Below are 12707 nucleotides of genomic sequence, written 5' to 3' on the forward strand. Positions count from 1 at the left end.
ATTGAGATCCTTCTGTACTTTGTAAGTCAAACAAAAATTGCTTCATCAAAGTCATTGATACCAACACTATTCTGATGGTTTTGGTGTTTAGTTTAACACACCACACATGCACACACGTAAACAAAAAATCTTACTAGTAAAACATCACAGCTCAGGAAACACTCTATTATTAAAGTAACAGTTTTTGTTTGTTTGTTTTTTACTATATATATTGCCCAATAATCATCACTTTCGATGATTTCTAAGCTGGGCCCAAATGTTTTCAGTCGCTCAGTCATGTCCGACTCTCTGCGACTTCATGAACCACAGCAGGTCAGGCTTCCCTGTCCATCACCAACCCCCGGAGTTCACTCAAACTCATGTTCATTGAGTTGGTGATGCCATTCAGCCATCTCATTCTCTGTCGTCCCCGTCTCCTCCCACCCCCAATCCCTCCCAGCATCAGACTCTTTTCCAGTGAGTCAACTCGTCACATGAGGTGGCCAAAGTATTGGACTTTCAGCTTTAGCATCAGTCCTTCCAATGATCACCTAGGATTGATCTCCTTTAGAATGGACTTGTTGGATCTCCTTGCAGTCCAAGGGACTCTCAAGAGTCTTCTCCAACACCAGAGCTCAAAAGCATCAATTCTTCAGCGATCAGCTTTCTTTATAGTCCAACTCTGACATCCATACATGACCACTGGAAAAACAATAGCCTTGACTAGACGGACCTTTGTTGACGAAGTAATGTCTCTGCTTTCTAATATGCTGTGTAGTTTGTTCATAACTTTCCTTCCAAGGAGCAAGCGTCTTTTAATTTCATGGCTGCAATCACCATCTTCAGTGATTTTGGAGCCCCAAAAAATAAACTCAGCCACAGTTTTCACTGTTTCCAATCTATTTCCCATGAAGTGGTGGGACCGGATGCCATGATCTGAGTTTTCTGAATGTTGAACTGTAAGCCAACTTTTTCACTCTACTCTTTCACTTTCGTCAAGAGGATCTTTAGTTCTTCTTCACTTTCTGCCATAATGGTGGTTTCATCTGCATATCTGAGGTTGTTGATATTTCTTCTGGCAATCTTGATTTCAGCTTGTGCTTGATTCATCCTGCCCGACATTTCTCATGATGTACTCTGCATATAAGTTATTTAAGCATGGTGACAATAAATAGCCTTGACCTACTTCTTTCCCATTGGAACCAGTCTGTTGTTCCATGTCCAGTTCTAACTGTTGCTTCTTGATCTGCATACAGATTTCTCAGGAGGCAGGTAAGGTGGTCTGGTATTTCATCTCTTTAAGAATTTTCCACAGTTTGATGTGATACACACGGTCAAAGAAAATGAGAATACTTTTGTTTATTATATATACTTAATAAAGGTATTACTTTTATGAATCTTCTTCAAATTCTTGTTAACTTATAGAAAATATGTCAGGAATGTGAAGTAAAATGGTGATGTGATAGTGAAAGTCATTCACTATGTGATGTGTTAGTCATTCAGACATGTCTGACTCTTTGCAGCCCCGTGGACTATAGTCTGCCAGGTTCCTCTATCCATGGAATTTTCCAGGCAAGAATACTGGAGTGGGTAGCCATTCCCTTGTCCAGGGTATCTTCCTGACCCTGGGATTGAACCTGCGTCTCCTGCATTGCAGGTGGATTCTTTACCATCTAAGCCACTAGGTAAGCCCCCAAATAGGATAATAAGCACTATATGGAACTATCCATGACACAAGGACAAAATTATCTACATGCTATTGACTCACTGTGTCTAACCTACTTAATTTCAGAAGGATTTATGTCAACCAACTGACACTTATCTTGTAATATAAAACTTAATTTCAAAATCATATTTTAAAATTTATAAATCATAAAATAGCTTGTATTTATTACATAAATAGCTTGTATTAAGTAATAAATATTCTATTATTCATTATTTGATGTTTTATTTACTTTTTATATTTTTCTGGGAAGTTCAGTTGCATAATAAAAATAATTAGACAGAAATGAAGCAAATACAGTATAATTTATTTTGCCTTAAGCTTATTCCCTAAAAAAAGTAGTTTGATGAATTTTAAACCAGTCAAAGCAGAAGGCCTAGTATAAAAAATGCTTATAATCTTAAAAAGAAAAAAAATTATGCCATACTGTCATTTATGTGAATTTATTACTTTAACTTTCTGATTTTTGATAACACTTTGCAAAGAAAACATTCTAATGACAAATTATTAGCTACAAAATCAGCATTTTCCAACTGCCATTGAGGAGAAGAGTATAAAGACAATCAATCTTTTATAAGGTAGAAAAATCCATTTGTGCATCAGTCAGAAAATTAAATAAAAATAGTTATGAGAGTGGCTTATTCACCTATGGTAGCTATATTAGGTTAAAGTTTCCTTTATGAAAAATATTTTCCAGGACAAAATTATGTAAACTTATATTTAAATGAAATTAATTCATAATAATAGTAAGTACTTCTATATTTCATACTATATTCCATACATTATTTCATTTGCTATAAGTATATATGTGTATATAAACTCAATCCATACAACAATTCTATGTCAAGTGTATTATTATTAACCTTATTTCATTTTTTTATATTGCTATTCTAAAAGTAAGAAAATTGAATTACAAAAACACAATTTGCAGATACATATCCAAAGAATACAAGGTACAGCTTAGACTCAAATCTAGGGGTTGAATTCAAAGATTTTTTTTTCTTTTTTTTAAGAATTATGCTATAGTGCCTTTCAAGACTAAAATACTAACTTTAACAATCAGCTTTATGTCTGTGAGGAAATCCCACTTGCAGAACAACACTTCTGAGGTCATCACTGGTCTTAAAAATGTTGCCAAGATCAGGCCTTCTCTTAAAAATATTAACTTGAACTCCTGTAGTGGGAGCTATGCTTTTCTCGGAAGAACTCCCCTGATTTGAACTGCCAAGAGCAGTATCAGCCTAGGGGAAAAGCCTGTGGCCAAAAGCAAGGTGAAGAATTCTATCTGAGCACATTCCCCCAAAGTTAAGGGTCGCAAGTCAAAGTGACTCAAGAAAAATGAAAATCCTGAAAAGATACATGCACTTCAGTGTTCATTGCAGTACTACTTACAATAGCCAAGATATGGAAGCAACCTAAATTTCCATCAACAGAGGAATGGATAAAGATGATGTGGTACATACATACAATGGAATATTTCTCAGGCATAAAAAGAATGAAATAATGCCATCTGCAACAAAACCAATGGACCTGGAGACTATCATACTAAGTGACGTAGGTCAGGCAGAGAAAGACAAAATTATATGATATTTATACCACTTCTGAGGCCTGGCGTGCTGTGATTCATGGGGTCGCAAAGAGTCGGACATGACTGAGTGATTGAACTGAACTGACACCACTTCTTTGTAGAATCTAAAAGAATGATACAAATGAACTTATTTTCAAAAAATAAGCTCTCTCAGACTTCATAAATGAACTTATGGTTACCAGTGGGTAAGGTTTGGGGAGAGAGATAGATTGGAAGTTTGGGATTAACATGCACACACTTGTTCAGTTGCTCAGTCATGCCCTACACTTTGCAACCCTAGGACTGTGGCACCCCAGGATTTCCAGTCCTTCACCTTCACCCAGAGCTTGCTCAAACTCATGTCTATTGAGTCAGTAATACCATCCAACCATCTTGTCCTCTGTCATCCCCCTCTCCTCCTGCACTCAATCTTTCCCAGCATCAGAGGTTTTTTTCCAATGAGTTGGCTCTTCACATCAGGTGGCCAAAGTATTGGAGCTTCAGCTTCAGCATCAGTCCTTCCAGTGAATATTCAGGGTTGATTTCCTTTAGGATTGACTGGTTTGATCTTCGTGCAGTCCAAGGGACTCTCAAGAGTTTTATCCAACACCACAGTTCAAAAGTATTGATTCTTCTGTGCTCAGCCTTCTTTAGATTCCAACTTGCACATCCACACATGACTACTGGAAAAACCAAAGCTTTTACTAATAGGACCCTTGTTGGCAAAGTTTCGATGTGGAGTTTTAAACCCGTTTTTTCACTCTAATTTTTCACCTTCATCAAAGGTCTCTTTAGTTCCTATGTTAAATATGTATCAGTTCAGTTGCTCAGGCGTGTCCAACTCTTTGCAACCCCATGAATCACAGAACTCCAGACTTCCCTGTCCATCACCAACTCCCGGAGTTCACTCAAACTCATGTCCATCAAGTCGGTAATGCCATCCAATCTCATTCTCTGTCGTCCCCTTCTCTTCCAGCCCCCAATCCCTCCCAGCATCACAGTTTTTTCCAGTGAATCAACTCTTCACATGAGGTAGCCAAAGTATTGGAATTTCAGCATTAACATCTTTCCTTCCAATGAACACCCAGGACTGATCTCCTTTAGAATGGACTGGTTGGATCTCCTTGCAGTCCAAGGGACTCTGAAGAGTCTTCTCCAACACCACAGTTCAAAAGCGTCAATTCTTTGGTGCTCAGCTTTCTTCACAGTCCAACTCTCACATCCATGCATGACGACTGGAAAAATCATAGCCTTGATTAGATGGACCTTGGCTGGCAAAGCCATGTCACTGCTTTTTAATATGCTATCTAGGTTGGTCATAACATTCCTTCCAAGGAGTAAGTGTCTTTTAATTTCATGGCTGCAATCAGCATCCGCAGTGATTTTGGAGCACAAAAATAGAAAGTCTGACACTGTTTCCACTGTTTCTCCATCTATTTCCCATGAAGTGATGGGACCATATGCCATGATCTTCGTTTTCTGAATGTTGAGCTTTAAGCCAACTTTTTCATTCTCCTCTTTCACTTTCATCAAGAGACTTTTTAGTTCCTCTTCACTTTCTGCCATAAGGGTGGTGTCATCTGCATATCCGAGATTATTGATATTTCTTCCAGCAATCTCAATTCCAGCTTGTGCTTCTTCCAGCCCAGCGTTCCTCGTGATATACTCTGCATATAAGTTAAACAAGCAGGGTGACAATACAAAGCCTTGATGTACTCCTTTTCCTATTTGGAACCAGTCTGTAGTTCCATGACCAGTTCCCACTGTTGCTTCCTGCCCTGCATATAGGTTTCTCTAGGACAGGTCAGGTGGTCTGGTATTCCCATCTCTTGAAGAATTTTCCACAGTTTATTGTGATCCACACAATCAAAGGCTTTGGAATAGTCAATAAAGCAGGTATAGACGTTTTTATGGAACTCTCTTGCTTTTTCCATGATCCAGCGGATGTTGGCAATTTGATATCTGGTTCTTCTGCCTTTTCTAAAACCAGCTTGAACATCTGGAAGTTCACAGTTCACGTATTGATGAAGTCTGGCTTAGAGAATTTTGAGCATGACTTTACTAGCGTGTGAGATGAGTGCAATGGTGTGGTAGTTTGAACATTCTTTGGCATTGCCTTTCTTTAGGATTGCAATGAAAACGGACCTTTTCCAGTCCTGTGGCCACTGCTGAGTTTTCCAAATTTGCTGGCATATTGAGTGCAGCATTTTCACAGCATCATCTTTCATGATTTGAAATAGCTCAACTGGAATTCCATCACCTCTACTAGCTTTATTCGTAGTGATGCTTTCTAAGGCCCACTTGACTTCACATTCCAAGATATCTGGCTCTAGGTGAGTGATCACACCATCGTGATTATCTTGGTCATGAAGTTCTTTTTTGTACAGTTCTTCTGTGTATTCTTGCCACTTCTTCTTAATATCTTCTGCTTCTGTTAGGTCCATACTATTTCTGTCCTTTATCGAGCCATCTTTGCATGAAATGTTCCCTTGGTATTTCTAATTTTCTTGAAGACATCTCTTGTTTCTCCTATTCTGTTGTTTTCATCTATTTTTTTGCATTGATTGCTGAGGAAGGCTTTCTTATCTATCATTATTCTTTGGAACTCTGCATTCAGATGCTTATATCTTTCCTTCTCTCCTCTCCTTTCGCTTTTCTTCTTTTCACAGCTATTTGTAAGGCCTCCCCAGACAGCCATTTGGCTTTTTTGCATTTCTTTTCCATGGGGATGGTCTTGATCCCTGTCTCTTGTACACTGTCATGAACCTCCATCCAGAGTTCGTCAGGCACTCTGTCTATCAGATCTAGTCCCTTAAATCTATTTCTCACTTCTACTGTATAATCATAAGGGATTTGATTTAGGTCATATCTGAATGTCTAGTGGTTTTCCCTACTTTCTTCAATTTAAGTCTGGAATTGGCAATAAGGAGTTCATGATCTGAGCCACAGTCATCTCCTGGTCTTGTTTTTGCTGACTGTATAGAGCTTCTCCATCTTTGGTTGCAAAGAATATAATCAATCTGATTTTGGTGTTGACCATCTGGTGATGTCCATGTGTAGAGTCTTTTCTTGTGTTGTTGGAAGAGGGTGTTTGCTATGACCAGTGTGTTTTCTTGGCAAAACTCTATTAGCCTTTGCCCTGCTTCATTCCGTGCTCCAAGGCCAAATTTGCCTGTTACTCCAGGTGTTTCTTGACTTCCTACTTTTGCATTCCAGTCTCCTATAATGAAAAGGACATCTTTTTTGGGTGTTAGTTCTAAAAGGTCTTGTAGGTCTTCATAGAACCAATCAACTTTGGCTTCTTCAGTGTTACTTTTTGGGTCATCAGCTTGCATAACCATGATATTGAATGGTTTGCCTTGGAAACGAATAGAGATCATTCTGTCATTTTTGAGATTGCATCCAAGTTTTGAGGTTGCATTTCAGACTCTTTTGTTGACCGTGATGGCTACTCTATTTCTTCTAAGGGATTCCTGCCCACAGTAGTAGATATAATGTTCATTTGAGTTAAATTCACCCATTCCAGTCCATTTTAGTTCGCTGATTCCTAGAATGTCTATGTTCACTCTTGTCATCTCCTGTTTGACCACTTCCAATTTGCCTTGATTCATGGACCTAACATTCCAGGTTACTGTGCAATATTGCTCTTTACAGCATTGGACCTTGCTTCTATCACCAGTCACATCCACAACTGGGTATTGATTTTGCTTTGACTCCTTCCCTCCATTCTTTCTGGATTTATTTCTCCAGTGATCTCCAGTAGCATACTGAGCACCTACCGACCTGGGGAGTCCCCCATTCAATAACCTATCATTTTGCCTTTTCGTACTGTTCATGGGGTTCTCAAGGCAAGTATACTGTAGTGGTTTGCCATTCCCTTCTCTAGTGGGCCACATTTTGTTAGACCTCTCCACCATGACCCGCCTGTCTTGGGTGGCCCCATATGGCATGGCTTAGTTTCATTGAGTTAGACAAGGCTTTGTTCCATGTGATCAGATCGACTAGTTTTCTGTGATTATGATTTCAGTGTGTTTGCCCTCTGATATCTTCTTGGAATACCTACAGTCTTACTTGGGTTTCTCTTACCTTGGTCATGGGGTTTCTCTTCACGTCTGCTCCAGCAAAGCACAGCCACTGTTCCTTACCTTGGACGAGGGGTATCTCCTCACGGCCGCCCCTCCTGACCTCGAAAGTGCGGTAGCTCCTCATGGCCGCCCCCCCGGCCTTGGACGTGGGGTAGCTCCCCTCGGCCATGCTTCTATGTGGTCCATCGCTTCTGCGTGGTCCATCCTAAATATGTGCACACTACCATATTTAAAATAGGTAATCAACAAAGATCTACTGTATAGTAAAGGAAACTCTGCTCAATATTCTATACTAACTTAGATGGGACAGAATTGAAAAAGAATAGATATATATGTATATATGAAAAAATAAGTTAAAAAAGTTTATAAGAAAAAATTGCTGTACAAATGTGATCTATATTTCTAAAACAGTAACCTGAAGTTTAAAAACTGAAATTTTAAGTAATACTAGTAACAACAGCAATGGAATTATTGTTATTGAGAATAAATAAATCTGAAAAATATATATGCAAGACCTCCAAACAGAAATCTGTACAATTGTTGAAAATTTTGAACAAGGACTGAAATAGGAGAAATATCCTATATTCAATTATCGGAAATATCAGTATCATACAAGTATCTATTATTTTTAATTGATCTATAGATGTGTTATAACTTCAAAGAAAATTTCAATAGAGTTGTATGATAAATGTGACAAGCTGAAACCAATAATGAATAAACAGCAATATTTCTAGTATACAACCAATTCTTGTAAAAAAGACAATAAATTAATATGATGTAAATGGGCTTCCCTGGTGACTCAGAGGTTAAAGCATTTGCCTCCAATGCGGGAAACCCGGGTTCGATCCCTGGGTCGGGAAGATCCCCTGGAGAAGGAAATGGTAACCCACTCCAGTATTCTTCCCTGGAGAATCCCATGGACGGAGAAGCCTGGTAGGCTACAATCCACGGGGTCGCAAAGAGTTGGACACGACTGAACAACTGAAGGGAATGGAACGAAAACAAAAGAATAGAAGACAAATGACCAAGAGAAAAGTATAGCAAACCCACTGACTCCTAGATGAATGAAAATTTTATATATATGACAAAGATGAAATTGAAAACTTGTGAAGGAAAACAAAATATTAAATACATGAAACTGAGAAAGCTAGTTCATACAGAAGAAAGAAAAAAGTGATAATTATGCATTATGAAACAACAAAAGTCAGATAGAGTAGGAAAATATTACAAAAAAATTTAACTAAAGGGTCACTAATATTTCAACATTGAAAGAGAAACATGTTCCTTAAGCAAGCTCCCTAAATGATTATTTGTAAATGAAAAAAAACCAAAACACAAAACTGATACATTTCACACTATAAAAATTAAAAATGTGTCACTCTAAAACATCACTGTAACAGAAGCAAAAAGACAAGTCTGTTGGTTGAAGGTAATAGAAATATAAAGAGCTGAGGCTGGATTAGCATATAGATTAATTTTTTTAATTAAAAATTTAAAGTAGCAAAAATAATGTAATGAGATGTATATAAAGTTCAAAGAAGTGTCAGTACACATGGACAGCTAATACAGAGAAATATGCTCTGTTTCATAAAAATCAAGAAAGGATGAACTAAGAACAAAATTAGAAACTACATTTTACTAAAGAGTTGGAAGAAATGTTGGCTGGGACATGGATCGTATTTTCAGTGTTCGTTGCTAAAACAAAGTTGGAAAACCATTTGATTTGTCAGTCCTACAAGGATTGACATTAAAATCCTTTGTGTTCTGACCATTCATTTTTTTAATATAATCTCTGGAGAAACTTTTGAACTTTGGTGCAGGAATGTGCAAGAATGTTCATGTGTGCTTCTACGCTTAGTCACTCAGTCGTATCTGACTCTTTGTGACCCTTACGATTATAGCTCACAGGGGTCCTCTGTCCATGGGATTTTTCAGGCAAGAATACTGGAGTGTGTTGCCATTTCCTCCTCCAGGGGATCTTCCCAACCCAGGGATTGAATCTGCATGTCCTTATCTCCTGCATTGCAGGCGGATTCTTTACCCACTGAGTTTTGTTTTAATTTTTTTTTTTTGCTGGGTAAACACTGTCAATCTGTGTGACAATGGATAATAAAGATGTAATAAATTCATCATATTCTGTAGTGTATAAATAAATGTATTGCAACTATTCTCAACGACATGAATGAATCTTAAAACTTTTGATGTTGGAAGTTTCAGGATACTATCTGTACAGTGTTGTTTTTATGAAATACAAAAACAAGTAAAACTAAATTGTATGTTTTACAACTTGTATATTTTACATACATTCTTCACAATGTATTGAATATTACTTTGAAAGGATAAAATACAGATAAATAATTTGAACTCATTTTTACTGACATGTAACTAAGAGATCAGTTCTGGGTGTTCATTGGAAGGACTGATGCTAAAGCTGAAACTCCAATACTTTGGTCACCTCATGCGAAGAGTTGACTCACTGGAAAAGACTCTGATGATGGGAGGGATTGGGGGCAGGAGAAGAAGGGGATGACAGAGGATGAGATGGCTGGATGGCATCACTGACTCGATGGACATGAGTTTGAGTGAACTCTGGGAGTTGGTGATGAACAGGGAGGCCTGGTGTGTTGTGATTCATGGGGTTGCAAAGAGTTGGACACGACTGAGTGACTGAACTGAACTGACTGAACTTTTTAAAAAGTTAACCCAGCAATTGGTTGCTCCTTTCAAACTTGACCACTCTCCATAACTTTTTCCCCAGTGACTCTTCACTTTAGTTGAACATTTCTACATTATATCCTCTAAGAAGCTAATGTGTTTATTTTTATTATATGAATTGATGTTAATACTTTTAGATGAATTAAAACTTTTTTGTTGTTTCAACAAGATTTAACTAAAAATCATACCAAAATTTTGTGACTAAAATATATAAGCATACTTTATCTGATTTAATTTCTAGAACAAACATTTAAGGTAATTATGTGGATTATTCTAGGCTAATTTATGTGCATGTAAATAAAAATAAAACTCAAATAGCTTAAAAGGGGAATAAGAGGATTCTATTGTTTCAGTTTGAATACTTCTGGACTAGCACCATTTTTAGGTAACTGTCCATATGCTGTGTGGGATCCCTATAAGCAGATCCAAAGTTATATGGTCTTCACATAGGTTATTGTGGAAATAAAGATTTAAAAAAAAAAAAGACTTCCATATTCATTACAATCTGCATGCTCATGGTTGGAACAGTTTACATTGTATTTCATGGTCTCAGAATTGCCTTTAATCTTTTTTTCTTATCCAGTGGATAGGGCTTTGTTGGACTTCAGTTCAGTTCAGTTCAGTCACTCAGTCATGTTCGACTCTTTGCGACCCCATGAATCACATCACTCCAGGCCTCCCTGTCTATCACCAACTCACGGAGTTCACTCAAACTTATGTCCATTGAGTCGATGATACCATCCAGCCATCTCATTCTCTGTCGTCCCTGTCTCCTCCCACCCCCAATCGCTCCCATCATCAGAGTCTTTTCCAGTGAGTCAACTCGTCGCATGAGGTGGCCAAAGTATTGCAGTTTCAGCTTTAGCATCAGTCCTTCCAATGAACACTCAGGGTTGATCTCCTTTAGAATGGACTGGTTGGATCTCCTTGCCGTCCAAGGGACTCTCAAGAGTCTTCTCCAACACCACAGTTCAAAAGCATCAATTCTTCGGCGATCAGCTTTCTTCACAGTCCAACTCTCACATCCATACATGACCACGGGAAAAACCATAGCCTTGACTAGACGGACCTCTGCTGGCAAAGTAATGTCTCTGCTTTTTAATATGCTACCTAGGTTGGTCATAACTTTCCTTCCAAGGAGTAAGCGTCTTTTAATTTCATGGCTGCAATCAGCATCTGCAGTGATTTTCGAGCCCCCAAAATAAAGTCTGACACTGTTTCCACTGTTTCCCCATCTATTTCCCATGAAGTGATGGGACCAGATGCCATGATCTTCGTTTTCTGAATGTTGAGCTTCAAGCCAACCTTTTCACTCTTCTCTTTCACTTTCATCAAGAGGCCTTTGAGTTCCTCTTCACTGTCTGCCATAAGGGTGGTGTCATCTGTAATCTGAGGTTATTCATATTTCTCCCGGCAATCTTGATTCCAGCTTGTGCTTCTTCCAGCCCAGCGTTCCTCATGATGTACTCTGCATATAAGTTAAATAAGCAGGATGACAATATACAACCTTGATGTACTCCTTTTCCTCTTTGGAACCAGTCTGTTGTTCCATGTCCAGTTCTAACTGTTGCTTCCTGACCTGCATACAGGTTTCTCAAGATACAGGTCAGGTGGTCTGGGATTCCCATCTCTTTCAGAATGTTCCACAGTTTATTGTGATCCACACAGTCAAAGGCTTTGGCATAGTCAATGAAGCAGAAATAGATGTTTTTCTGGAACTCTCTTTCTTTCTCCATGATCCAGCGGATGTTGGCAATTTGTTCTCTGGTGCCTCTGCCTTTTCTAAAACCTGCTTGAACATCTGGAATTTCATGGTTCACATATTTCTGAAGCCTGGCTTGGAAAATTTTGAGCATGAGTTTACTAGCGTGTGAGTTGTTGTACTTAGATGGCATGAAAACTGAGAGAGGCAATGGGATCTGGTTGAATGAGGGCTGAGTGTATGTGAGGCCAAGGATGAGTGAATGGTATTCTCAGAGGTAATTTCAAGAAATAGATGTTTTGCCCTATCATTATGGATACACCAAACATACTCAAGAGTCTTTAGCTCCAGCAGGGCAATGAAAGTGAAAGGGAAAGTCACTCAGTCATGTCTGACTCTTTGCAACCCCATGAACTGTATAGTCCATGGAATTCTCCAGGCCAGAATACTGGGGTGGGTAGCCTTTCCCTTCTCCAGGGGATCTTCCCAACCCAGGGATTGAACCCAGGTCTCCCACATGGTGGGCAGATTCTTTACCAGCTGAGCCGCAAGGGAAGCCCAAGAATACTGGAGTGGGTAGCCTATCCCTTCTGCAGTGGATTTTCCCGACCCAGGAATTGAACCAAGGTCTCCTGCATTGCAGGTGGATTCTTTACCAACTGAGCTATGAGGGAAGACCATTGCTGAATCACAAAAAGCACTTTCTTTAGATGTATGGGAATGAAGCAAGAGTCTTCATAGATATAAGAGTGCATAGGAGGAAGTTAAGACAGAGAAAGAGCAGTGGAGAATATTCTTCAAGGGAAATGAAATAGAAGAAAAATAGGGAGTTATGTGCAGAGATGGTAATCAAACTGCCAAGTCTTGTGGTTGTATCCAGAGTTTTTTCTAATACATTGTTTATAACAGTGAATGTTAAGCTTTGCTAATTTTTCC

This window comes from Moschus berezovskii, chromosome 5 (assembly GCF_049115385.1).
Source record: "Moschus berezovskii isolate FMDL1 chromosome 5, NW_MosBer_1.0, whole genome shotgun sequence".
Classification (NCBI taxonomy): domain Eukaryota; kingdom Metazoa; phylum Chordata; class Mammalia; order Artiodactyla; family Moschidae; genus Moschus; species Moschus berezovskii.